Here is a 25,026-nt window from a genome sequence, read left to right as displayed (position 1 = left end):
TTGAATGCAAAAACAAAGGAGAAAAGAAAGCTGCTCACCTTCAGAAGGCCTCACAGAAGCAGAAATCTCCAGCAAGATGCACTTACCTCCACTGCAAACCCTTAAATGAGATCTGAGGAGGAATCCTGGTCCCACCCCTTCCAGTCATTCGGTTTCATTACATATCTTCTACCTGAGCTCTACCTTCCCACCAGGTGCTCAATCACTGCTTCAGGCCATGACTTAGCAGGAACCACAGCTATTAATGTTTGCTATTCTTGCTGGGCTGCGTGCTAGTGGTACACAGGGTGTTGTTTAGTTAAGCATTGTCCAATAGCTTTCTTGCATAAAGGTTGTATGGGAGATTGGTAATCACAGCGTGAACCACTGATTAATCAGCTGAGGCAAGTGTGGGGTCAGCTGCGGGAGCACAGGTGAAAGTTATGTAGCTGTGCTCCCTGGAGGGGTGGAGTTCGACTCCACCTCCTCTGAGACCTCATTTAAGGGCTGACCCTCACTGAGGCAGCATCTCTTGGAGATTGCTTGCTGGTGAAGATTGCCTCAGCTCCTAGCGTCATCACTGGTGAGTTCCCTTTTCTTCCTTATACCTTCTGTACTTCTACTATCATCTTTGTAGTTGCTATTCTTGTTAACACCTATATAGTTACCACCAATACAAAGGTGAATAAAAAAAATAAAAGCATCACTTAGCACTAGTCATAGAACACAAAGGTGATGGGTTACTAAGAGCTGTATGTCCAGGTTGTGGAAATGGTGCTGTGAGCACCTAGATACTCCCAGAATCCCATGAGAAGTTTGCCCTGAGAAAATACTCAACCACTTGCTATAATAATTCTATGTGTGTCAGTAGAACCTACAGTTCCTATTATTGCCCTCCCTGTGGCTGTCTGACTCATCTATCACCTAGGTACGGGTTCTCCATCTCACTTCCAGCATGCTAAATATTAAGTGCTAAGCATTCTGCTGATGTTCTTGCAATACTCTTGAAAGGCTGCTTGGACTCGGTACTTTCTATGTTTGTAATTAAGGTCCTCGTGTTCTGTAGGCTGTTCTTTCAACTGTTTTAATTAAAATACATTGAAGATGTTGCTATTGCCACTCAACAGAGATTCTGAGCAATCTCTGCAAGTTACTCAACTCAACTTTTTGCTTCATGCTGTGCTCTGCTATGCTGTCAAAGGTAGAGAAAATCTTTTTCCAGACTAGAAAGGATAACAGGCCTTGGAATGTTTCAAGTCCTTAATGCTTTTTACTCATCAGAAGCAGATAAGCCTGAAGGTAGACAAGCCTTCTGGGAATTGTCCTGTTGCAAATCCTGACCTTTAATCAGGTTTCTGAACTAACAGCCACCTGAAATAGAAATGCGTTCGTTCTGCTTTGCTCTCAAACTTGTCAGGGTTTTAGGCGGTGTTAAATACCAATGAATTATACAATAGTTGCTCTTTGTCTTTATGACTAGCTCCTTGCCTTTGGCTTGAAACTTCAAAAAATAATCAGGAGAATATCAGACTAGCAAAAACTCTGAACAGAATTTCCTTTAATCACATATTTCAGGTTTTTGATGATCCTTACTTCAGACTCAAGAAATATTAAAATTAGCATTGCCTTTTCAGCTGAAAACTAAGTTTGAGTATAATCTAACAGTTACAGGAGTTAAGGCAAAACTAGAAGGGAGTAAGAAAATGTGTTGTCCTCTAGTTTTGTCTCTACCAGTTCATTTGGGCTGGGACAAAAGAGTCCAAACCCAATAGAAGCTGAAAAATGCCTGCAAGGCACTGAAACTGATCACACAGTGCCACCATGTGGCCTCCTATGCAGTCATGCAAGTTAAAACAAAACAAAAGTCATTTGGTATAATACAAAACACTGGGTAACATAATATGAGATATGGCAAGGCTGTAGCACTAAATCAACATAAATGCATAAATATAGGCTGTATCTATTTGCATGTCCACCTGCTTCATCGGGAGAGATGCCAGTATTTTTTGTTATGGAGGTTTTTATAACAATCCTCCCTTACTTGTTCTTCTGAAGTATTTAGTAATCAAGTACATACATCTATTCTTCACACCTCCAGTAATTACGTTTTTGTGCCATACCCACAGTGTGTGCTCATGATGTCAAAACAATCAGAGCATGTTTGTTATTGGTATGGATAGCATATGTCATGTTCATAAATGGTAATCAGATGATTGAGACAGTCTTCCTGCTGCTGGTAAACTTTGCCCTCAAGTCTCCTCCGAGGCTTTTTTATTCTCATTGGATTCTCCGGCGAGTGCAGGTCAAATCTGCCTCAAAGCTCTGCTCTGTAAACAATTGTCAGAAAGATCTGTTGGTTTCAGTTACCTTTTAATTTTCCCCACCAACAGAAGCCCTGCTTAAAACTGCTTGCCTTCTTTTGGTTCACTCGACCAGGTTTATGCTTCCTGCCAAGGATATCAATCCATGGCTATGATATAAGTGTTTGGTGTCTTGTTCTCAGCTGGAGTGATCCTTAAAAGGCCATTGTAACCATGACGTGACTGGGAAATCTGGATTGTAATGAGGTACATAGAACAAGTACCTTATTGGCTGCTATCAGTCTGTCAGATGTTGTCTTTCTCAGCATCCCGATACTAACAACCACTTTAAATTCCTATGTGAATTTCTGCAAAGAGAACTCAGAGATTCACTTAAAATAATCTCTTTGCAGGCTGAGTAAAATTACTGCAGTGCACGTCAGATAACTCACCCTATTTGTAAGGTGCTGTCAGCAGGAGGCACCATGGTAACAGCATGCATTACAGCTCCCGCAGCCTGACAGCTGTGGTGCGATGATGTTTGCCTTTGGTGCATTGTGCACAGCACAGGCATCTGTAATGGGTTTCACTCCTCCATTAATGTGAAATGGAGGGTAAGAATCAGCTGTAAGGAATTCAGCGTGCCGTTACGCCGTGGCTGCAGGGAACACTATATCAGCTGAAGGCGTTTTTATCTTCCGTTGTTTAAAAGTGACAGAAATTAGAAGCCTGCAGGCAATTGGTCTCTCTAGGGCTAGTAAAGCCATGAATTTTGTAACTTTCATTTTAACTATAGTTTTATTAGTGCTAGCAAAGTGCTGTATAGAAGTATGATAACGTCTCTCCGGTGTCCCCAGAGTGGTACTCACTGTGCAACAAGAGACACGGGTGCTTGGTGATGCTACTTCCCTTAGAGTACTGCAAGCCCAACTTCCACAAGCTTCAGCAGATCTTACAACAGCCTGCAGAATGTCTCCAAATGTACCAGTTTCTGACCTGAGCACATTAAGCGTTATTACTTAATAAGGTTGAGATGAGTCCTGGCATCAGTGCCCAGTTCAAATGGCACTTTCTTCAGTTCACAGCCTTGGTACTTAGGGGCTGGATGTTATCCTCAGGAACTCAGCTTGTGTAGAAAATCCCAGACAAATAGCTGGGTTTGAGCTGTTTGGAAACTTAAGAAAGAACCTGTTCCATTTAAGCATTTGGTTTGACTTCAGTGATATGCACTTGGTTTCAGTTTCACAGTTAACTCTGAGTCCTCTTGATAAAAGGATCGTTCTGAGCTGTGTGGTGAGAGGCTTGAGACAAAGTCCAGCAGAAGTAGTAAGGGTATGGGTGCGGCAGATTCTGAAGATGGATTTGACCTCTTTTTTTTTTTTTTTTTTTTTTTTTTTTTTCAGCCCAGTAACCCAGAAGTAAACCACCAGTATGATTAAAAATGACATCTGTGGTGCATACTCAGCACTACAGCCTCAGGCATTGCTGCCTTCACATGGGTGCTCAACAGCCCTTGGGATTTGCTCTGGTGCTTTCTAGAGACCACATCTTGAGTCTTCTGCTCTTTTCCGACTCAGATTAAATTTCCATGAGCAAAACTCGGAGAGCACTGGCTGAAAGCAGTCAGGAGTATCAAAAGTGCCTGGGGCTACAGCTGTGCTGCTGTCAGAAGGGGCTGACTGCAGCTTGTGCAGGCACATCAAGCATCCTTCTGCCTGGCTTAAGACCTGTTGAGCCTCATGTGTTATATGCAGCATTCCTTTGGCTCCTCTTTCTTACTCTGGAGCCTGTGCTGTCTGGCCTTTTCACCCCCTGGCAGCTGTGTGTGCTGGAGGAGAGCACTGCTGGTGTCTGGTTGAGGTGCAACCCATCAGTACTTATAAAAGGTGCTATTTTCCTGCTGCTTTCCCCCAGTACCTGATTACCTGCTGTAGGTTAAAAATCAGCAGTTCTCTGTTCTGGTATTGCAGGCATGGTGGGAAAGCCATCAGGCACGTCTGAGCTTCATGCTGTGGGAGGCAGAATTGGGTATTGCCATGCTGACAGCCAGTTCCCCATGTCCTGTTGGGGAAGTAGCTGCTCTATGGCAGAAGCTTTGAAGGATGAGGACAAAGAGCTGAGGATGTGTTGTTACATGTTAGTTGAAGATAACACATTCTACCAGTGACAGAGTATATTATCACTGTGAATATGGTATGAGTGAGCACACAGTATATGGCTGCAGAAGGAGTCAGAGACCTCAATGATAACATCTGAGGGCATCAGAATAGGCAATGTGAAAATACAAGAGGGTAAGTATGTGGCTGACAGCTTGATAGGAGGAGGGCGGTAAAGGGAGCTAAAGGAGACAACAGTAAGAAGCAGCGTCCTTGGACTGAGCCGATGTTTGGGGCAGGTGGTGGGGATGGGGATGCAGCCAAGAACTTCCTAACGCTTCTGGCAGGCGGCTTTTTCCTGTCTTTGGCGAGCTGGGCCACAAGAGGGAGCCCCTGGTACCAGCTGTCAGCGAACGAGGGACTCGAGCAGATTTTTCATCAATTCCTGCTGCTTTGGGGCTGCGTAGATGGGCTCCAGCCCTCAGGCTCCCTGCACTGCAGGGATCGGTGCTGAGAAAGGCAGAGAGGGCAGAGCCTCTGCCTATGGCTTCTGCATCCACTGCTGCTCAGTGTGCTTTACTCAGGGACCGGTCTCAACTATGCTCCCACTGTGATTTCTTTCTGTAACTGCAGCTGTCTGTGCATGTGATATGGATCCTGATGAGAAGTCTCCCCGATCCCAAAATACAGACCCTTGTCTTCCCATAGGGCAGAGGTTGACCTTCAGAAAAGCCTCTCATCTTTCCTTGTGAACGGTACCAGCATGGCTGTTGTTCAACAGCCAACTGCCTTTTAGTACCACTGTGACTCTTCTCTCTGTTGCTGCTGCTCATTTTCTATTTCTCAGATCCAAGCATGATGTTGCTATTAACCTTCTTTAAACAGCCAGCTGGATAAGGGGTGCTGGTGAGCTTAAGTAAAAACGCCTGGAAATGTTTGTGTTCCCTGCAATGGTTCCTTTCATCTCTGTGGTCTGATTGTGCACCTCAGAGGAGGATGGAGAGATGATCTGTGCCTAAGGGACAGTAAATTGCTGAGCTCCCAGGAGCTGAACTGAAAGTCATCCTGTTGTTTCTCCTCTGGTAAACTCCCAGCTGTCCATGGAGAAACAAAACCACCCTGTGCCTGCCCCTGCAGTGAGGGATGTCCCTGGGGCTGATGCAGGGGAATCCCAACTGTGGGGCCCCACAGACCCTTGCTGCTCCCCTGAGCAATGTGCAGTTCTGCAGGGTAAATAATGTGGCCAGCCTTCCCTTAGAGGGACCTTGGGCAGGTGCAGGAAGTCTGTGTGGTGACGAGGTCCCTGAAGGATCTCATGAACAGCACCGAATACTTCTTCAGGACAGCAATAAAGCTGCTACTCCATGTGCTTAGGTGTCTTCAGAGGGATGGGCTATGGTTTATGGCAAATCTCAGCAAGCACCAACAGCTTCTGTGCCAGGATGTCCCCATCAGGGGATGCTGGCTTTCAGCTGAGCTTTGTTCTCACCAGGAGTATATATATTTTTGGCTTTGTTCCAGTTCAGGTTCTGCAGACTCTCTATGACTCAGTGCTGCAATGAGGGGGAAAAGATACAGCTTGAATCAGTTATTGTTTGGCTTCTGTTTTCTGTGAGCCTGGTGAGCAAAAACATTCCGGCTTCAGGGATCAATAAATGAATTTAATGTTAAGATAAGCTATCATCTTGTTCCTTAATCAAATACACAATCAAATGAAAGGTGCTGTCAGTATTTACTAGTTCAAAGGCTTTTCCATTTTATTTAACACGATAGCACCCACTGTAAACATCTGATTAGGCAGAAGTGAGCTTCTCCATGCCTGCTGCTTGGAAACTTCTGGCAGGAGAAACAAATTGTGATTCTTTCTGATGGTTTCTTTTTACTTTCAGGGAGTTCTGTTGGCCTAAACATATTGAGCATCAAACAGTGAGTGATGGTTTCTTTGCTGTTCACTCCTTTACTGCTTAAAAGCATTGTTCACACAGTTTTGTTCCTACAGCTGTTTAGGTACTGCCTGGTCCTTTCCATCCCCTTATTTTTTTAAAATACACACAAGCCTTGACAAAACAGCCAGTACAACTGTCCTGTATGTAGGCAGCCACATATCTTTTGCCTTCAGCAACTGCATGATACTTTCCTTGGAAGAGTCTGTTATATTTCATCTCTTGGATATTGTGAAGGAACTTAAGTTCCTTATAGGTATTTAAATGGTCAGATTAAATGTCTCATTTTTATGAAATAAAGACTCCAATTGCAAACCTGACTTATAAAATCTTCTCCTGTAAAAGTTAGAAATAAGACATCATTTTGTTGATGCAGTGTTCCCTGGTTCCAGAAACATTTGGACTGTAACATAAATAAATATCAAAATGAAAATGGAAACATTCCTGTGGGAAATACTTGATTTGAACAGCACAGCACTTTTCTATGAATAATTACTCCACTGGAAACTGTTCAAAGCCTGCAAGTTGCAACCAGATGCTGGACTTTACGTTTTACCTTCTACCCAGTCTTATCCCAATTACTTTTTTTCCCTTCCCTCCAGATAAGGAGTTCTCTGCAATTTCTTTCAGTGTTTGTAAACCCTCTTTGGAAGTGTTTTCTTCCATGCTCATCTTCCCAGTCTTACCCTAAGTATCTTTTGAAACTAGCAGGGATCTGGAAATGCTTGGTGCTGAAGTCTTCTCACCTTGAGGATGCTCAGATTCTACTTGTCTGTCTCCTAGCTCCTCACTCTGCTGTATATGACCACGCTGTCATTTTAAGTCTTTTGATACAGCAGCTTGCTGCTTTGTAGAAGATTATTCTTGGGTGGAAGAAGCAGAGAGGCAAGGGCCTTTGCTAGCACTGGAACTGAGCCAGTTCTGTCAGTTCTTCTACAGTCTTACTTCTTTAATTTTCATTTTTTAAGCTGAAATTAGCATCCTGTCTTTCTGATTGATACACAGAGTAGAAAAATGGCATGTTCTCCTGGCAGCTTCAACCCTGTGCTTGAAATACAGACTAACATAGTAGGAACCTGATGCACTCACAGCCAATACTTCACCTATTTTGTCCTGTTTGGGAGTCTGCAAAAGCTGGTGGGAATTTGTTACTAACCCCAGGTGTGGGACCTTGTGTGATTGCCCAGCCTTTAGTGCTGGATGATCTTTCCTGATGCTGCAACTGGTAAATGCAACACTTTTGTGTGAAAGGCAATACTGTCAAATATCTCCAGTGTAATTTTCAATGCTGTCTGTGTGACTTTAGAACCCAGGTTCTATTTTTAAATGTAACTTGTGTGCCTTCAGATACACCTACAGAAGGACTTGGGCCTCTTCTGCACCTATCCCCAAACTGCAGTTCCTCAGATCTGCTGCCATAACGCTGCTCAGCTGTGGTCGCACAAACAGCTTAAGGCTCATCTGATTATTCCAGCTGAATTCCATGATAAACATCTGTTTCTAGGCAAGCAGATAGATAGAATCTGGCTTATGCCTAAGCCTGCTGAGATGTTCCTGGGCCTCCTTGTTCCATGGAGGCCGGTGTGACAGTGTTTTCAGAGCAGTTTCTCTGAGATTCAGGCAGAGTGGGATGGCAGCCGAAGAGGAGGTGTCGGCATTTCTATTTCCAGGAGCACAGTACTCATCTGAATGTGTGAGAAGCCTGTGCTCAGGTTTCAAAATGCTTGAGAAGCAATGAAATCTCAATGCCAGCAGGGTGACTCCAGAACAGTTTTCTGAGCCCCATTCTCCTTAATAGAGCACACAGGAGTGTGGTGCAGGGTGGTCCTGAGGGTGGCTGGTGGTCAGCCTGCTTGTGCAAGGAGGACAACCAAGGGGCTGTTCCTGCCCCTCCAGTGGTCCCTGGCCCCAGGCTGGTTTGCCTGGCTTGGGGTGGCTGTGTCTGAGGCAGTAGAAGGGGTTGCTGTTTGTTATCCCCCTCCCTGCTCGGGGCTGACTCACTTCCTGCCTTCGTAACTCATTTGAAGCCTTCCTGTTTTTGACTTCTGACTGCAAAGCATCCAGTGAAGTCATGTATGAAGCTGGTTATAGAAACTATACTCTGCTGCTTCATACTGCTTTGCATCATTTCTTTTTGGCCCAGCTGGCTGGTAGGGTAGCAGCGGTTCTTTTTTTGCACACTGAAACGTGGCATCGCGGAGCTGAAGTGTATGTAGGACCTATGCTCACCAAGCATTGTAGCAGGGTGGCAGGCCAGGGCTGCAATGAGATCATGGGACTCTAACTGTGTGGTAATCGACCACTCAGAACCTTGCCTTCTTAGATAGAAAAGCCACTCATAGCAAAATGGCTAAAAGCATGAAAAAACGGAGTGGGATTTCTCTGTCAGGATTCAAGAATCTAAGGTGGATACAGTGGTTGTCATGGGGGACCCTGAACAAAACTGCAGGGCTGCTCTGGTGATACCAGCGCCTTCTGTGCAGCTACAGAGCAAAGTTTTTCCTTTAGGACAAGAAATATGGGCATGTATGTGCACTCACGTACACAAACAGGCACTGTGGGGGAGGTTAATGGTGCTTCTGTGTGAATCTCTGCAGGCATTTCCTACTGGGAACACTTCCCAGTATAGAAAAGAATGTCACGGAGGGCAGCTTCAGCTCTCCTGTCTTGGCACATTCCCCCTTCTTTGTGAGCCCTGTCTGCCAGCAGAGCCCTGTAACTTCTGCAGGCTGCACAGACCAACAGGAGCACACAGAAGGGCTGCTCCTACTGCTCCCCTCTGCTCTTCCAAGTATGTTCCAATGGCCCTTTGCTGCTCACACGAGAGTTGGGAGCACTGTCTCTTAGCACCACTGTGCAAAACAAAGCTTATCTGGTTTGTGATATATCTTCCTAAACATGCAAAATTTAATGTTTTATGAAGAATTTCCCTGGTTGATTTATCAGCCTAATCTCTTCCGAATCACATGGCTGCAGTGGATATTAAAGCCACGAGACAGCAGTCAGTAGGAGAGTGCACAAAACTTATATATGTCAATTCAACTTAAAGAAATCTGGCACCTAGAAACAAATGATTAAAAAAGAACATATATCTTCATGTATGTTTAAGGCTCTACACAACGGAAAAAAAGACCCATGGAACTCATCTCTGAAGATAAAATAAGCAGAAACTTGCTTTTGACGTACTGAAGGAAGAACTTCAGCTTTTTCACAAGTAGTGTGGATTTTGCCATAGTTTTGAGTGGGAACAAGCTTCAGCTCCTCTTGGAATTTAGAATTTATGGCTTCATCTTGCTATTTGTCACAGCGAAATGCTGTAAGCAGGAATGGGAGATTTATGAAATTATGCAAGAAATGTGCGTATGTCTACTGTGCTTTCTGAAGGCAGTTTTTGTGAAAGACACTTATATATGGATCTGATTTATCTCTGATGCTTTCCTGTTTCATGCTGCTGTAAAGCTTTTGCTTAAATAGCTTTACTTCCAAGAGATCCTCCCTTCTGAGAGCACATTCCTCCCCAGTGAAAGAGGAAAATCAGCCCTTTGTATTTATAAAGAATAAGGAGAGCAGCAATAAATAAAGCAAAAAAAGCTGAAACTGCCAGGTGGTGCCAAAAGCAGAACCTGGGCTGTGATTTGGTGCCTTTACAAAGTACAGCCTGTCTACATATTGTGTTTCTGTGAACACTGCACTCAGGGTTGTATTGTTATCTAGTTTGGTTTAACATAATATTGCCTCAAGAAATTCCAGCCACTGAGTTAGGGTGAGGTCTAGACTTCCTGTCAAAAAACAAATTCTGCTAGTCAAAACTTTCCAGATGAGATGTGAAGATGATAGTAACCATCCCGACTGATGTCAGCTGTTGAGAATGATGCACAGTGTATATATCTTCTCTTTTCTGTCACCATATAACTTCTTTCCTTTAGCCTTTGCTTTGGCTTCACACAGTGATCTGGAGAGGAGCCTGTCCTGGCACCTTTCCTTTCTGAAAGCCTATGTAAGTGTTTAGGATTTACTGGCCATGTTTTCCCTCTTTGCTATTCATACCCAAACTTGACAAACACCATCCCTACACCAGAAAGCTCAAGGCAGTGCCTGAGAGCTCAGACATGGTATTTTCTTTGACTACACTGGGTATTTCTTGCTGCTGAAAGATAAAATCTCAGTTCTAGATGCTTTTGAAATACTGGGATATTTCACATTTGGATCTGCACTCAGAGTCAATGGATCTGCCTGCCAGTGATACTTACTGTTGTTATTTATTTTAATAGGGCTATTAAAATAGTGAGTAATTTTGTGTCTGAAATCTCTGCTCCTGTGAACTGTATTTTGTGCATTTGCCAGGTTGGGAATCTGTAAACTAGACCTTGGGATGAAACAAAAGATGATACAAGCTTTTGCTTTGACTATGGACTATCTGAGCCTTTGTACAGACTCAGAGGAATGTGGAATTAACAAATACCCTCTCAGTTTCTCTCTTCTCCAAAGTAACTGGTCCATACATGAGCTTAGTTTTTGTGGTAACCCTTAGGGTGAGTGCAGACATCAGAGCTCTCATGATAAGCATTCAATATATTTTATGGTCAGAGAGGGGGAAGAAAAGTAAACTTGAATTGCCTGCGGACCTGCAATACCTAGGAAATTGTTCCCAGTTCCCTCTAGACCTCTAGGCAGACTGGGTTTCTCCAAGCTCTTCAGAACTTGTCTGTGAAGGATTACTTGCCAGAATATGTCCTCAAGAAGCTCCCTGGCCAGGATGGGATGAATGTAGCAATGGAGCAGGAGTGATTCCCTTTTGGGAGCCCTGATTCAATGTCAGTCTGAAATGAAAAGTGTTGGGTGTTCAGATTATAGTGGTGGAAGTTTAATCTTCCAGGGCTAAATCCACAGATCAGAAAGCATAGCATGCCTCTACAGGATTTGTATTGCTACCCTGAGATGAGAGGCTGGGAAAGGGTTTGGAAATATCCATCTAATGCCTGGTAAATGAGTGTCTACATTGAACAAAGCAAACATTGCCACACTTGCCAGTTTTGCCAGTGAAGCTTGTAGGATGAGTGGGCACTGGAGTTTCAAGTAATCCCTCTCTCAGAAGCAATCTGTCTCGAGTCAATGGTGAGCAGCATCGGGATGGGGTAAGCAATCCGTGCTGCTGCTTCTGCTGTGCTGTATGTGAATAAATGAAGGCATTTAGTTAACCAGACGTGTAATTCCAGCCCATTTTAATAAGTTTGAATTACACACACTGAGCATCTTGATGCAGGTATGGAAGAGTAGTTTTGTTTATGCCAGTTTTAAATACCACTCACGTTATTTTGGATTCTAGTGATGTTAGACTACATGTCTAATCTCTTTTCTGTTAGGGTCTCACTTTTTATTTAGATTTTAAAACTGTATTCAAATGAGGTTTTGACCGAAACTGAATCACTATGTACTTGAAAGCTAAGGAGCTTATCAGGCATCTGATAATGTTTTCAGGATTTCCCCAGATTAGACCGCGGAGTGTACAGACAGGAAGCTGAAGTATTGAGCGCCTGACCAGAGCTTCCTCCTGTGCAAGAGTGGGGGTTTCTCCAACTTGAATCTTTAGCTCTACAAGCACGGTCTGAGTCTTGAGGTCCAAAGGATAAAAAGCACCCGAATCTCTCAGCTGGATCCTCCGAGCGTGGAGAATGGAGTACTGCACTTAAGCCCTGCTTGCAAGGTCAGCAAAACAGTTCTCACCTCTCCCTGCTGCTTCTTACCTTCCTGGCTCCTTATCAAGCAGGGAATCAGAAAGGGACTTTCCAGAGCTATAAACATGTGAGCTGAAGAGATGGAATGAACCCTTATGCAAATGAGTCTTGATTCCCTTCCCTTTATAAAGATAAAAGTTTTTGAGAGAGCAACGGTTCCTACAGAATGTGGGTGTCCGGAGTTAGAGCCTTGGACTGGTTGGATCTCTCTGTGCTGTCTGTCTGTCTGTCCACCTTTCTTTCTGCTTGTCTGTCTTTCCATTGTAGAGAACAAAGCGGAGTGATGTAAAATAGAAAACGAGAAAAGCAAACCTTTGGTGATTGAAGAGGAGGAAGGAAAATGAAAGAGAAAAAGCTGAAGAGTGGGAAAAAGATAAAATAAAATGAATTTTGGGGATTCCACTGTGAGTAAGAGCTGAAAAAAAAAAGTAAGCTGATTTATTACATGTTTATCTTCTGCCTGAGAGTCGGCGAGCCTTGTGTATGTGAGGGGCGAACTGCACATTAAAGATTGAATCAAAAAGCCAGATTCTTCCCCAATTCCTCCAGCTTTAAGCAAGCGTAGTTCTGACAGCTCCGATGGATTTACATTCTGTAAACAGCAGCGGAATCAAGATCAAGTCCTTTAAGTCATTTTGAGTTATATTTATGCTGAAGTTATGAGAAATTTAGAATGACTTTTAAATAATGTCTTGTCAGGGAAGCTGCACATTTTCTAATGCTCCTCTAAACTGGGCAGGAATTTTGTTATGGTCATTGCGTTGCTGTTGTGACTTTATTCTGAATCCAATGACAGTACAGAAAGAAGGGGTGATGTTATTGTTATGTGCATCCGTATTTTCCTTGCATTATGATTTATGCATATTCATTTTTATTTTAAATGTGCATCTTAACAACTATTTAAACAGGGAGATGGCATGAGCTAATTGATGTAAGTATTGTTTTTTTTCTCTCCATCAAATGCCACTGATTTTCAAAGAGCCGTGTTTGACAGCAGCCAGAGGGTTTAGCTGGCTACACCTTGCTTTCTTTCACATTAATCCTTTACTCTTTTGCAGGTTTATTTCTTCGTTTGCATGCTCTGAGCTTAGCTGGGCATCCAAAAGATTGTTTTATAGTATGGAGGGACAGAGGAAGCACCACAGGTTTTCTTGATGAAATTTTCAAGCTTTTGTAGGTGTAGAGATGGGCTCCTGGAGCCTGCAGGATAAGGCAGCTCCCATCCCTGTCTTTCTCCACCTAATGAGACAGTTTTTCATTGTAGAAGAAAACATGGCTAACTGTCATAGCCAAAAGTCCAGACTATTGTCAGGACCAGCTATATTTCAGCTGCATTAATCTGGCAGAATAGTGAGATTTCATTTTTCTGTGGGAAATTATGATTAAAAAGTGAATTATTTTGATAAGAAAAATTTACCCTTTTATGTTCTTGTATTGGCCAGATTAAATTTGTAATCCACCTTTTCCCATAATTAGGAAAAAAAAAAAAAAAGGAGAAAAGTCAGCTTTTGTTACTGAAATAGATTTTCTGGAAGACTTTTGATCCAATTCCTTAACATGAAAAGGCTGCAGCTACTCTCTCCCACGCAGTGTTTCAGATGCCTGTGTTCCATTGCAGCTTACACTAGGGCTGAGTGCTTGGGCAGCAGAGCCTGGAGCTCCTGGAACCGCGGGATGAAGCTGTGGTGGGGACTATTTGGCAGGACAGAAGTTTCAATTGTATCAGTGGCTGCCTGTGGTCTTTGAGGGGGAATTCAGTAAGGAGAAGTCTGGAAAACAGGGAGCTGCTGAAAACTATTTCTAAGCTTGGATTCTTTAGTGAACACTGGATAGCCAACTCCTCACCAGCAAGTTGAGCAATTTCATGCCAAAAAGTTTGTGCTGAAATCAAAGAGTGTCTTTACTTTTCACTGTATTCATTTCTAGCAGTCAACACACTTGGTTAAATGTTCGAGAGTTGGTCGTGTTGAATCTGAATGGCACCTAGAACTATTTTCTTTAAAATCAGCCCTGGTGAGCTCAAGGGGAGCCAGATTTAACATCATGGTGAGCAAATCCTGGTGGAGGACAGGCTGACTCCCCACGGGCTGTTTGCATCAGCGCTTCTCAGCCTTCTTTAATGGGGCCTTTTTGGAAAAGCCACGGCTGGACCATTTCCCATGCACAACAAGGAGCCGTCTGCACCTGCAGGCGCTCACTGGCAGCATCCAGAGAGCAGCTCCCGGTTCCGTCTGCCAACACTGGTGCTTCTCTGCCAAACGGAGCAGACATGTGGTTTGTATCATCTAAATGAGCTCGTGCACACAGCTCACACGGGTTCTGGCATCGATAGCAAGCAGTGGGCTGCAGCCCACAGGCTCTGTAGCACCCACCCAGCTCCCAGCGGTGTCACGCCTGCACCTGGTCATGAGCCAGAGTTCTTGGGCTGTTGCTTTCAATGTTGTGTGCCTGTCTCTGAATAGCTACAGCCAGTCTGCACAATACTTGAGCTGTTTCATTATCCTAATTTTATCTGTAGTTGATTTCAGTGAATTCATGTTGAAACGGGCTATATCTGAACGGGAAGTGCTATTGCTCTTCACGGCTTATTTTCAGTAGCTACAGTATAGTTACAATATAAATACAGCCATCTCTTATGGAATCGTAGGATCACTGGAGTCTGAAGGGATGTTTAAAGGCCTTTGAATCCAACTCCCCTTCCTAGATTTCAGCTCCAGTGTTTATATTTCAAGTATTTCGATTCTGAGCCTGTCTGAAGAAAAAATATCTCCAGCTTCTAATGGATTTCTAACATTACAATTGTTTATTATAATAAATAATTGAATAATAATAGCCTAATATAAGTAAAAATAAAATCCTTGCTGGGTGATCATGGCATTCCTTATTTAAATAATGCAATAATTGCAAAAACATTTTAATTAATCAAAACAATTAATGTTTGCCTGTTTTTCAGCTACTTATGCAGAGCCTAACCATTTTGGGTTAGTGATAATCAGCACAGCAGTTACACAGGGACAAGGGCTAGTAAGTACCTGTGTCATTGCCTCAGATGGAACAATGCCAGTTCTTTTGAATTCTTAAAAATTTGGAAATTGGAAGGGAGCAAGGAATAGCCATCTAGTCTCTCCTGCTTGCTTTTTCCCCTTCTCTCTGTGTTGCTGGATGTTTAGATTGTGTCCGACATGTATGGCTGGATCAGTCCTTTCTGGTGTCTGGTTCCACTATGTGCATCAGGAATTGGTTCAGGTGAGCAGCTCATAGTGCCACGTGTTGGGATACAGCACATGCCTCGCACCCAGCATCTGCAGCACGTGCCTGGTTGGATAACTGAGCAGAGGGAAGAAGCGCTGCTGGATTTGGGACCGGCTCCATGCATGAAGAGGTAGGCCTTTTCCTGACACTGCTTGTCACTGACATGAAACGTTTTGCCAATAGGATTAAAAATGTATCAATGAAATGATAAAGAATAAATAGGGTTGGAGTTTCACAGTTTTAACTTCTCATTAGCACGCTGAGAATGGGCTTTCTGGCTGTCCCTGCTGCTCCTTGCAACATCTGGGCAGTGTCAATGCAGCTGTTACTGCTGCTGTGTCCATGTGCAAAGAGCATGTTTTATACTGTTTACATACCCTGCGCTGTGCTCCCTTCTGTCATCTGACAGTGCATAGAAAGAAATATGCAGCACGTGGATGTCTGTATTTTGCTGTATTTTGTACTGTATTTTGCAGTACAAAAATGTGCTGGAATCATGTTTGGAGAGCTGCAACCTATTGAGGCTTCCTATAAGTGTAACTATAACTGTGCTGTAGTATAACCATATTCTTAACTATCCGCTACGGAGATTACTAAAAGTACTTCCCTTGAGAGGCTTTTATAATTATTACCGATGGCAAGAAAGTTTTAAACCTCTGAGACAAGTTTTTCATGCTATGAATTTCCATATGATTGTTTCAAACACCTACAGTGTTCACACATGCAGTTGAGGTGCAATATGTTTCAGACATCGATCGATGCATTTTGCCATGTACCTTTTCCTTATATTAAATTAGCGGCGCAATGCAAAAACTGTCAGTTTTAGGGCAAGAAATGAAATGGAATATGCAGTGATTTTTATCTTTAGCAAAGGAAAACGGTCTGTTGCACAAAGTAATGTGTTGTTGGAAAATGTGATTAAAATGGAGACAACAGAACTGAACCTCCAGATAAGCGGAGTGGAATAATTCTACAGGGGAGGAAATTGCATGTTTGTTATTCGTGACATGGGCATTGGCAGCAGAAACACAGCTACCGCCTGAAATTAAATATGTATCCAGAAAGTAACTGGGAGTTTCAGAAAGCAGTTTGGGAACAAATGCAGCTGCTTCTGCCAAGAGCAAAACATGTGCTGGGGAATGGGGGGGGGGGGGGGAGGGGACTAATACAGATTCATCACAAGCTGTGAAATTGTTTGTTTCAAATACAAGTCTAAAAAATAGGATTATTTTTCCTTTTTTTAAGATCTTTTAAATTTATTTTTATTTTATTTATTTTATTTATTTAGTTATTTATTTTTGTTTAATGGAGGGGGACCACAAAAGTCTACGTGCTCTTCCTGGGCTGAAGGTATTGCTGGCTTGATGCATTTGAAGGGTTCAGGAGGAGGAATCACTGCAGGCTGTTCCTTGTTTGACACTGGGTGCCCAGGGAGCGATGCTGGAGCAGGATGTGCTTAGCAGCCAGGTGTCAGTCTGATGGAAATGGTAGAGCAGAGTGCAGCTCAAGTGCAAAGCTTTTTCTTTGTGAAAGAAGGTCTGCTCTTGTATTTTTCAGTACTGAATACGATTTTTACAAAACCAGGGAAGAGCTGTAGCTTCTCCGCATGTAAGCACAGAAATGTTTGTCTGCAAACATGGATATTTGCTTTACCAGAATGCATTAACAAAAATGATGGTGTGCTAAGATACAGGCAGTACTTTGTCCAAGTACTGTGTCAGGACCTCCTTGCTGCTCTTTACGTTTATACACAGAGCAGCTCCGTGTTGGTGTATGTGATGGGAGCAGAGCTGCTCAGCATACAAGGGCCCAGCTGCTGTGCTTCCTGTCCTGCTGCCTCAGTGCCTCCTTCAGCTCTGTCCTCTTGCTTCATCCAGCCAGATGGCAGCATAGCTGTGGGAAATGTGTTTTCCCACTAGAACGGGGGGTTTGGGGGGGAAATGCGTTTAACTCAATAAGGGTGAGGAAGATGCATTATGCTCCTAATGAAATGTGACCATATTCATATTTTTAATTCAAGTTCCCCATCAGTGTTAATTAATTATCACTCACGATGAGCTCATTTAAAACGTATCTGGATTCACACGGAGCTGCAGTACATCATTGAGTGGTTAAGAAGCATTAAAATCTTACTCTTTGGTGTGTGTGCAGACAAATGTAGATGTTGTATTAGCAAGAAAGGTACTAATGGCAACACGGAGAATAAAAATAGGGGATGGTAAGGAAAATGCCAAAGTTTTACACAATCCATTAACTTGATAGCTTCAGGATCATTATGTTCATTTCCTGTTAAAACATATTTAATTCAAAACGAAACTTATGGAAGAATAGTCTTCAGGCACTTAACATTACTTAATCACTCTAAAAAGATTTGCCTTTTGGTGTAGCAGTAAAACTTTACACGATGATTGCCTATTAAGTGTCTGTCCTATAGGGACAGTTATTTCTAGTGTAATAAGACCTCCAAGCTGTGAGGTACTAAGTGACCCTGATGGAATAGGAAAAAATAATGTTTCTTCAGTAAGTGGATTTGTGGTCTTTTGAGAGGCTCACTTCCTTACTGCTCTTGCAGAGGTAGAAAAATGTAAGTCTATGGTCTTTCTTCTTGTTTGCAAGTGCATGAATTTAATTCTTGAGCAAATGAGTTCTCAGAAGCTGGGGGACACTCCAGGAATGACACTGATAGGACAGAGGATGCCATTTATGAAGTTGATATTGGGTCAAAACAGAATGTATCTGGCATGGCATTGTATGCTTTTAAGGTGAAAGAGAACGAATGGGCTGTGACAACACCAGATGCAGCATGCAAACTGAGAGTTTGACCTTTTCTCCTGCATAGTTTAAAAAAGCCTCTAAAGCCAACTTACCTTGAAAATGACTGGGATTATGAAGATGCACCCATCCATACCGGCAGTTTAGGAATTTAAGTTAGACAGTGGCTGTGCTGGTGGAGAACCCAGCTGGGATGTCCTTCAGGTGGAACAACTGGAACAGGTTAGCTTGCTTGCAGCTATCTCAGGTCCATTTACTGAGCACTGAGGAGGGGGTTCTGATGTTTTCCCTTGTCTTTAGTGTGTCTGATTGGTCAGAGGAATGCAAACGAGTGCCCAAATCAGGTGTCCCCCTTCTCTGGGTGCCCATGCAGTGCTGGCTGCTCCAGGGCACACCTATTGACTCTGCTCTGAATGTAGGGCCTGAAGTCTGTTCCAGGGGCACTTCTATGCTTTATTCTTTTTGGCTCTTTCTCCAGTTTACTATGTTGTGTTTTCATTGATCACTGTTTGATTTTTTTTTCATATTTTAGACTTGAAGAGTCATTACCACAGCAGGGCTGGGCTGCAGACAGATATCTCACTTGATATCAGTAAAGATCTCCTTCGTAAGCCACGCTCCAGTGACCAATTAGAAAAACCAAACAAGTGGAATGTATTGAATTACACAATCATAGAATCATTGAGGTTGGAAAAAAACTCTAAGATTATTAGGCTCAACCACTATAAGGGTGGCTAATATAAAGATGTTAACCAAGATGGTGGTAAATAGTCAAAGGTTATTAGCAAAGGAAAACTCACCAATGTCAGTGCCTTGACCAGAAAGCTGAGACAGTCTCTACTGGGAAGCAATCTCCAAGAGATGCTGCCTCTGTGGTGGTCAGCCCTTAAATGAGGTCTCAGAGGAGGTGGAGTCGAGGTCCACCCCTTCCAGGAGCACAGCTAGATTACTCTCACCTGTGCTGCCACAGCTGACCCAACACTTGCCTCAGCTGATTAATCAGAGGTTCAAGCTGTGATTTCTCATACAACCACCCCACTAAACCATATCCCTGAGTGCTAACATCTCCATGGTTCTTGAACAGCTCCAGGGATGGTGACTGCACCCCCTCTCCAGGCAGCCCATTCCAGTGCCTGACTACTCCTTTAGAGGAGTTCAACCTAATATCCAATCTGAACTTCCCCTGGTGCAACTTAAGACCATTCCCTCTTCTATCAGATGAGACTACTGTGATATCCTCTTTCAAAGGAAAATTTGCCTGTTACTTGAGGGTCTAAACAAGAAGCTACTTGTGCTAATTTGTTTTTTTCTCTCTGTAGTAGATGTGTCACAAAGCCAGCAGCCTAACTGGGAGGACTGAACTGGTCTGAGGTTAACACAAGACATTTGCTTTGCAAGAGAAATTGTTCAAGAAGAGTATTTTAAAAATCTGTTGCTTGGATGACTAGCTTAATAGCCTAAGAAAACAATTACAGCAGTAAAGCCATGGGCACGCTGCGGGATGCTGAAGCAGCCAAGCTGCTGGATGCTGTGCCAAGCACTGAGCTGGGGCTCTGCCCACTGCGGGTGCCGCTCCATCAGCTGCAAAAGTGGCACAGGCTGTTTGAAAATCACTCATTTCACTCCGCTCAGGTGTTTGTTGTTCACTCGTAGTGAAGGTTCTAGAAATAAATCTGAAAGCAATGGTTTGAAAAAGCTGATGCTGATTGCTGTACAGAGAACAATCTGACATCCATGCAGAGACCAGGCCATAGCGTGGCAGTCACCAACGTGCTGCCAATGGGCTCTGCTGGGAGGGTCGGATTCCTGCCACCACTAGGCAACATCTGGGGTGATTAGAATAAATTGGACATTTTAATTGGAAATTTGGAAATATTTTTTCAGCTAGGAATCAGGGGATCTCTCAGGGGAAAACCTATTTTAACGTTTTGTTTCTACACTTCATAAATATACATTTATTTATAATTGAAGAAAAGCAGCTCTAGAACAAAATAACTAATTCTCTTTTAACCATGCTATTAAATAAATTTACCTAAACTGTGTTTGCAAGTGTAAAGTGAAAGATTTAATCTGAGCCCCTTCAACCTCCAAGTATTTTACCTCAGAGCAAATATTTCTTTTCATTGAACCCGAAGAGGCTTTTTGAGACACCTCATCTGGAATATAAAGAAATATGCTTAAACTGGTCCAAATAAATCTGTTTGTTTATTTATTTAAATGAGGACAGCTCAGATTGTGTGTGGTGCTGTGCAGATGCAACATCTCATTTAGTGACTTTGAAGGGATAAGCACATCATCCAACATCTTATCCAATCTGTTTCTCCTCAAAAATTCCGTTTGTGGCGTGAAGTTTGATGACACCAGTGACTTCTCTTACATTTGTACAGTAACGATGAGGTGTTTCCTGGCTGAGATGCCAGCTTTGATCATCAGTGCACTTGAGCAGCACTTTATCTGTAGCTCAAAGCTGCTGTCCTGGGGTAAGGCTGTCACCCTGGGATGAGACTGTCACATCAAACCAGGCTGTGCCACAACACAACAGTGCAACCATGGCACACATGTCTTCTGCTTGCCTTTCTACCACCCAGACTCTGATGGCTCGAGGGTTGTACCAGTGCTGGATTTCCTTCTTTGGAGCATCTGGAAGTTTTAGATTGCTGTATGACACTGGAATATTTTACCTCTGTGCCTTCTCACTTTATTAAAAAAAGAAAAAAAAAAAAAAAAGAAAAAAAAGAAGGAAATGTATAACTTATCCCTATGAAATTCTCAAACAAAGGCTTCCAGGAAAGAGCTGAGTGTTGTATTGTTTATACTCCTTAGCTATAAATTTCTCTTTTTATTACCAGCGATTCTACTATGTGTTAGGGCACCTTCTGTCTATGAATGTGGCCTCCTCTGTGCCAAAAGAAAACATAAAATAGCCTGTTTCTCAATATATATGTCCTAAAGCCATTATTTTGCATCTGACCTATGGTCTGGATAGAGTTGCTTTGGCTGCAGTGAAGATTTCTCTCTTCTGTTTTACAGCACCTGGAGGAAAGCCAAGCACCGGGGAGAGAGAGCAGAGGATGAGATAGTGCCGTGTCAGAACGGCCTTGAAAAGGATGTCGTGTATCCTCAGCTTTGAGAACTGAATTCCATGGGTTGTAATTGAATCCTTTGTCAGACCCATGGGGCTCAGTTCTTCAGCTTGGATATTTCTGTCTTCACATACACAGAAGATCAAAGAAGCACTTGATCATACGCTGACTCTTCCGGATTCTGATAGCAGCAACTAGGAAAGAGAAAGAATAACTGATGTGAATCACTCTGACAGGGAGGTTTCACTGCAAAGACCAGGCTCTCTCATGTCAAATAGCTGCACAGCGATTGAACCTCTCCGTGGCTGATGGTCTGTCCCTGCATTGCTGCTTGCTGGTAAATTCAACTCCCCTTTCAGTTTCATCAAAGTTACACACGGAGTTCTGAGAAGATGTTGACTGAATTATGCTTTCCAAAAATTGCGTGGTGCTGCTCAATGTGGCTCTGGTCCCACATGGCACTGACAGGTCTACCCACTGTTGGTCTGCTGCAGCCTCCTGTCTGGGATCTCTGCTGCACAGCTACTGTTTCCTCTTTTTTTGGCCCCCTGGAGGTGGTCTCATTCAAATTATGTGCTGACAAAGTTTGTTTTTCTTCCTTGGAAGATCTGTGTTAAAGTTGATTTTCTTTCAGGTGTCATGAAAATAAAATTTATGGTCTTCAAACATGTAAAGAGGTATAATTACCAACGAGATTTCTACTTCATTCCTGCAATAATAACCCTTCCTAAATTACATTTTTCAAACTCAGTAAAATGGATCAGTCACTGATCTCATCCCTGTGGTGCAATGCTGTTAAAAGCACAGGAATATTAAAATCCCACAGGTGCAGGAGGAGTGTGTTCAGTTAAGTAGTTTAAAGCTGCCGTGTGCCTTTTATTCTGAAAATGTATTTACACTAAAAATAATCAGATGTAATCACTGTTGCCTGTGGATACAGATGTACCTTTGTACCGATGTGCTTTTCATATAAATTTTATTCTAGGGTTTGGAGGGTTTCTTTGTAGCTGTCTGAAGCATATCATGTTCTCCAGTTGTGAGATGATGGTTCTTGGAAGGACTCACCAGTCCCACCATCTCCTGCTGGGAGGTATCCATTAAACAAGAAGAAGGAGAAACACACACAAATGAAAGGGAAATTCTGAAGTTTCATTTCTGCTATACTCCCTGTCAGGAGGAGGGAATTAAATTGGAGGTTAGAGTTAGCAAAATCTGCAAAAGAAAAGAGTGAGGCAGCAGCTGCACAGAATGCCTGAGGCAGGTATCCACCAGCAGGGCTGCAGCAGCCACCTCTGGAGCAAAGCCCAGCCTGCAGGCACTGATGCAGCACAGGGGACGTGTGTGTGATGGCAGCCTCACAAGGCCACTGATGAAATCAAGACAGCCTTTGGTACAGCAGTCTTGCAGTCCTGTCTCTTTGAGGGTGCTCCTTAAAGCATGGTGTTTGTAATGCTGGTTTTGCTCAGTGATCTACCGTAAGTTGTGAACTAACAATAGTACTGCTGGTGTATAGATGGAAGTACTAGAATTTCTAGTCAGCTCTTAAATCCAGCCTGTCCTCCAGCCCTCAGTGCTGACCACTCTGTCCTCCTCCTTTGCTGTGGGCTCCTGTAGTGATTTTGATCCTTCCTTGCCCAACATGACAAAGCATTCTCTTTCTGGATACTCCTGGGTTCTCTTCTTTAACAGTCTGCCCCTGGGTATGTAGTCTTCTGGTTGATATGATACCCAAATTCTCTCAGCTCCTCTTGTACCCAGGGTTATGAAGCCAATCTCTTTAATTTTGGCCTCCTTGTGTTTAATTTCAGAGTGAAATGTTGATTTGTCATTGTAATATTTTTTTTTTTTTCTCTTTACAGAGTCATTCAGGTAAATTCAACTGTATTCGTTGCTGCTGTAGACTTGAAACTCAATACTGGGCCAAGTAAAGCATTTGCTAGAAAATATTGACCCTCTCTCAGTCTTTTTCTAGCTGATTTACTCCACTTCCTGGTGCTTATTCACAGATCTCAGCCTCTGCATTTTGTTCAGGTAAAGCAATGGGCTGAGTCCTCCTGGCACAGCTATGGCAGAGCAGCACAACCACCCACATTTTACAGATAAATAAACGGAGTCCTGACCCTTAGAATGGGACAACACTGAATTCTGTTGTGTGTCTGCTGTATTTCAGTTATGGTTTTCTGCTTTTCATTCCCAACAAATAAATGACAAGCAACTTCTTTGCCTGCTGGCAGGAGCGTGTCCCAGTGTCCCAACGAGCCTCTCCTCTCTTGGCTGAGGTTCTACCCCCGCTTGTTGATCAACCACCACTCCCTTTTGCTGCCATCCACCCCATGAAAGCCTCTGCCTTCCTTCCTGATGCTGTGCGTGCCTTGCCTGGTGGATGCTGGTGGGAGAGGTATAAGGGCCGGCTGCAGACCAGTGTTTCTCCTCAGCAAATGATCTCAAGCCCTTTCAAAAGAGTGACTGCACATTGCACACTGCTCTGCAGAAGGCTCTGTGCTTACTACCCGTTGGTACCCCAAGACAAGCTAGCTGCTGCCAAGTGCAGCTCATCCTTTTTTGGCTCACAGCCCTTTTTGCTTCCAGGAAAATGATGAGTTTATGTCAGGTTCAGTAATCCTGATGTCTGCACAGCTGAGAGAAATAGCGCTTTAATGTGTGCATGACTGTGCATGGGTATATATGGAAACTACAGCTTTGACAAGCCTCTCGTCTGCCTTGGGAAGGAAACAGCAGGGCTTGAAAGCCATGGAGTCGCAATGTGCTGGCTAAGGTCAGCAGCTTTCAGTGACTCACAATCTGTTTTCCTGGCAGACCCACCATACAGCAGGTTGTGCCTTTTTTATCTTCTGTTTCTTTATTTTTTATATAAAAAAGAAAGGCCTCCATGAGAAAAGCTGCCAGCTCCAGACATCCTGGAAGCCCTCTCCCTTTAACAGCAAGTACAAAAAGCTCTGCTCACTAGTATCTCTACCAGCTTATTTCTGCACTGGTAAGGAGATGCTCTTTCAGTTTACATTAGATTAAAGTTACTCTGAAAAATATTTGCTAGGCTGTCTCTCTGGTAGCCATCCTTGCTTTCCATTTTCTATATGCTTGCAGCTGAGCTGGGGAGGAGCAATGGGCAAAGGCAGCTGAAAGCTGCTGGGGCACTGACATGCCTCTGGCTGCCATTAAGTGTCTGGTTTTGAGCAAGGGGGACAGATTTGTTTTACTTTTTCTTCCTTTTCTTTGCTAAAAATAGTATTGACACTGCCTCAGCATTTAAAGATAACTTTTGGAATGGTCAAATAATGTAATTTGTTAAAAGAACCTGAAGAGATACATAGAATTCTTTGACTTTTTTTTCAGGCTTTCTTTAACTTTCCTCACCTTTGTTCTCCTTTATTCTATACATTCCCAACATTTTGTTGTCAGCTGTCTCCTATATATACCGGAACAAGCACAGGTAATCATTGGGAAATGCACCTGTTTCATTTCAAGACAAGAAGGAAACTTCTGAATCAGATTTGAAATAAACTTAAGCTGTGCTACAGGTCTGTCTCTACAGGTACGTATCTGCTCTGACCTGTGAACCTCCAGCTCTGCCTCACACACGTGCAGGCACAGCCCCCTGCTATGCAGTACAGCCCATACCTCCTAGGAGCATTGCACAGACAAATGAAGCAGCCAGTGTAAGAATAGTTGCCGCTGTGATGATCCATGCAGGTTCACAAGAACGTATTAAATAGTGGCCATTAATCTGTTGTTTAGAAAAAAACCAAACAGCCATGCATTTCTACTTTCTATAGACAGCAATTCAATTATTACTGGGCTCGAGTCTCCTCATGCTCCTGTGAGAAGTTTTATTCTGTGTTTATTCT

The 25,026-nt window shown here is 43.2% G+C and overlaps 2 long non-coding RNA genes across 2 annotated transcripts; both read left to right on the top strand.

Moving 5' to 3' along the window:
- The first annotated feature begins 11,843 nt into the window (after nt 1-11,843).
- LOC146757927 (uncharacterized) lies at nt 11,844-12,455 on the top strand. Its single transcript, XR_014935443.1, has 2 exons — nt 11,844-12,022; nt 12,321-12,455. It is a non-coding gene; the product is annotated as an uncharacterized LOC146757927 (long non-coding RNA).
- A 2,832-nt stretch (nt 12,456-15,287) lies between these two features.
- Nucleotides 15,288-21,834, top strand: LOC107320471 (uncharacterized). Its single transcript, XR_004308923.2, has 3 exons — nt 15,288-15,435; nt 19,400-19,709; nt 21,108-21,834. It is a non-coding gene; the product is annotated as an uncharacterized LOC107320471 (long non-coding RNA).
- The last annotated feature ends 3,192 nt before the right edge of the window (nt 21,835-25,026 follow it).

Source organism: Coturnix japonica, chromosome 18 (assembly GCF_054131305.1).
Source record: "Coturnix japonica strain WE chromosome 18, WE-NBRP24, whole genome shotgun sequence".
Lineage (NCBI taxonomy): Eukaryota > Metazoa > Chordata > Aves > Galliformes > Phasianidae > Coturnix > Coturnix japonica.
This window is presented reverse-complemented; position numbering and strand designations above follow the sequence as displayed.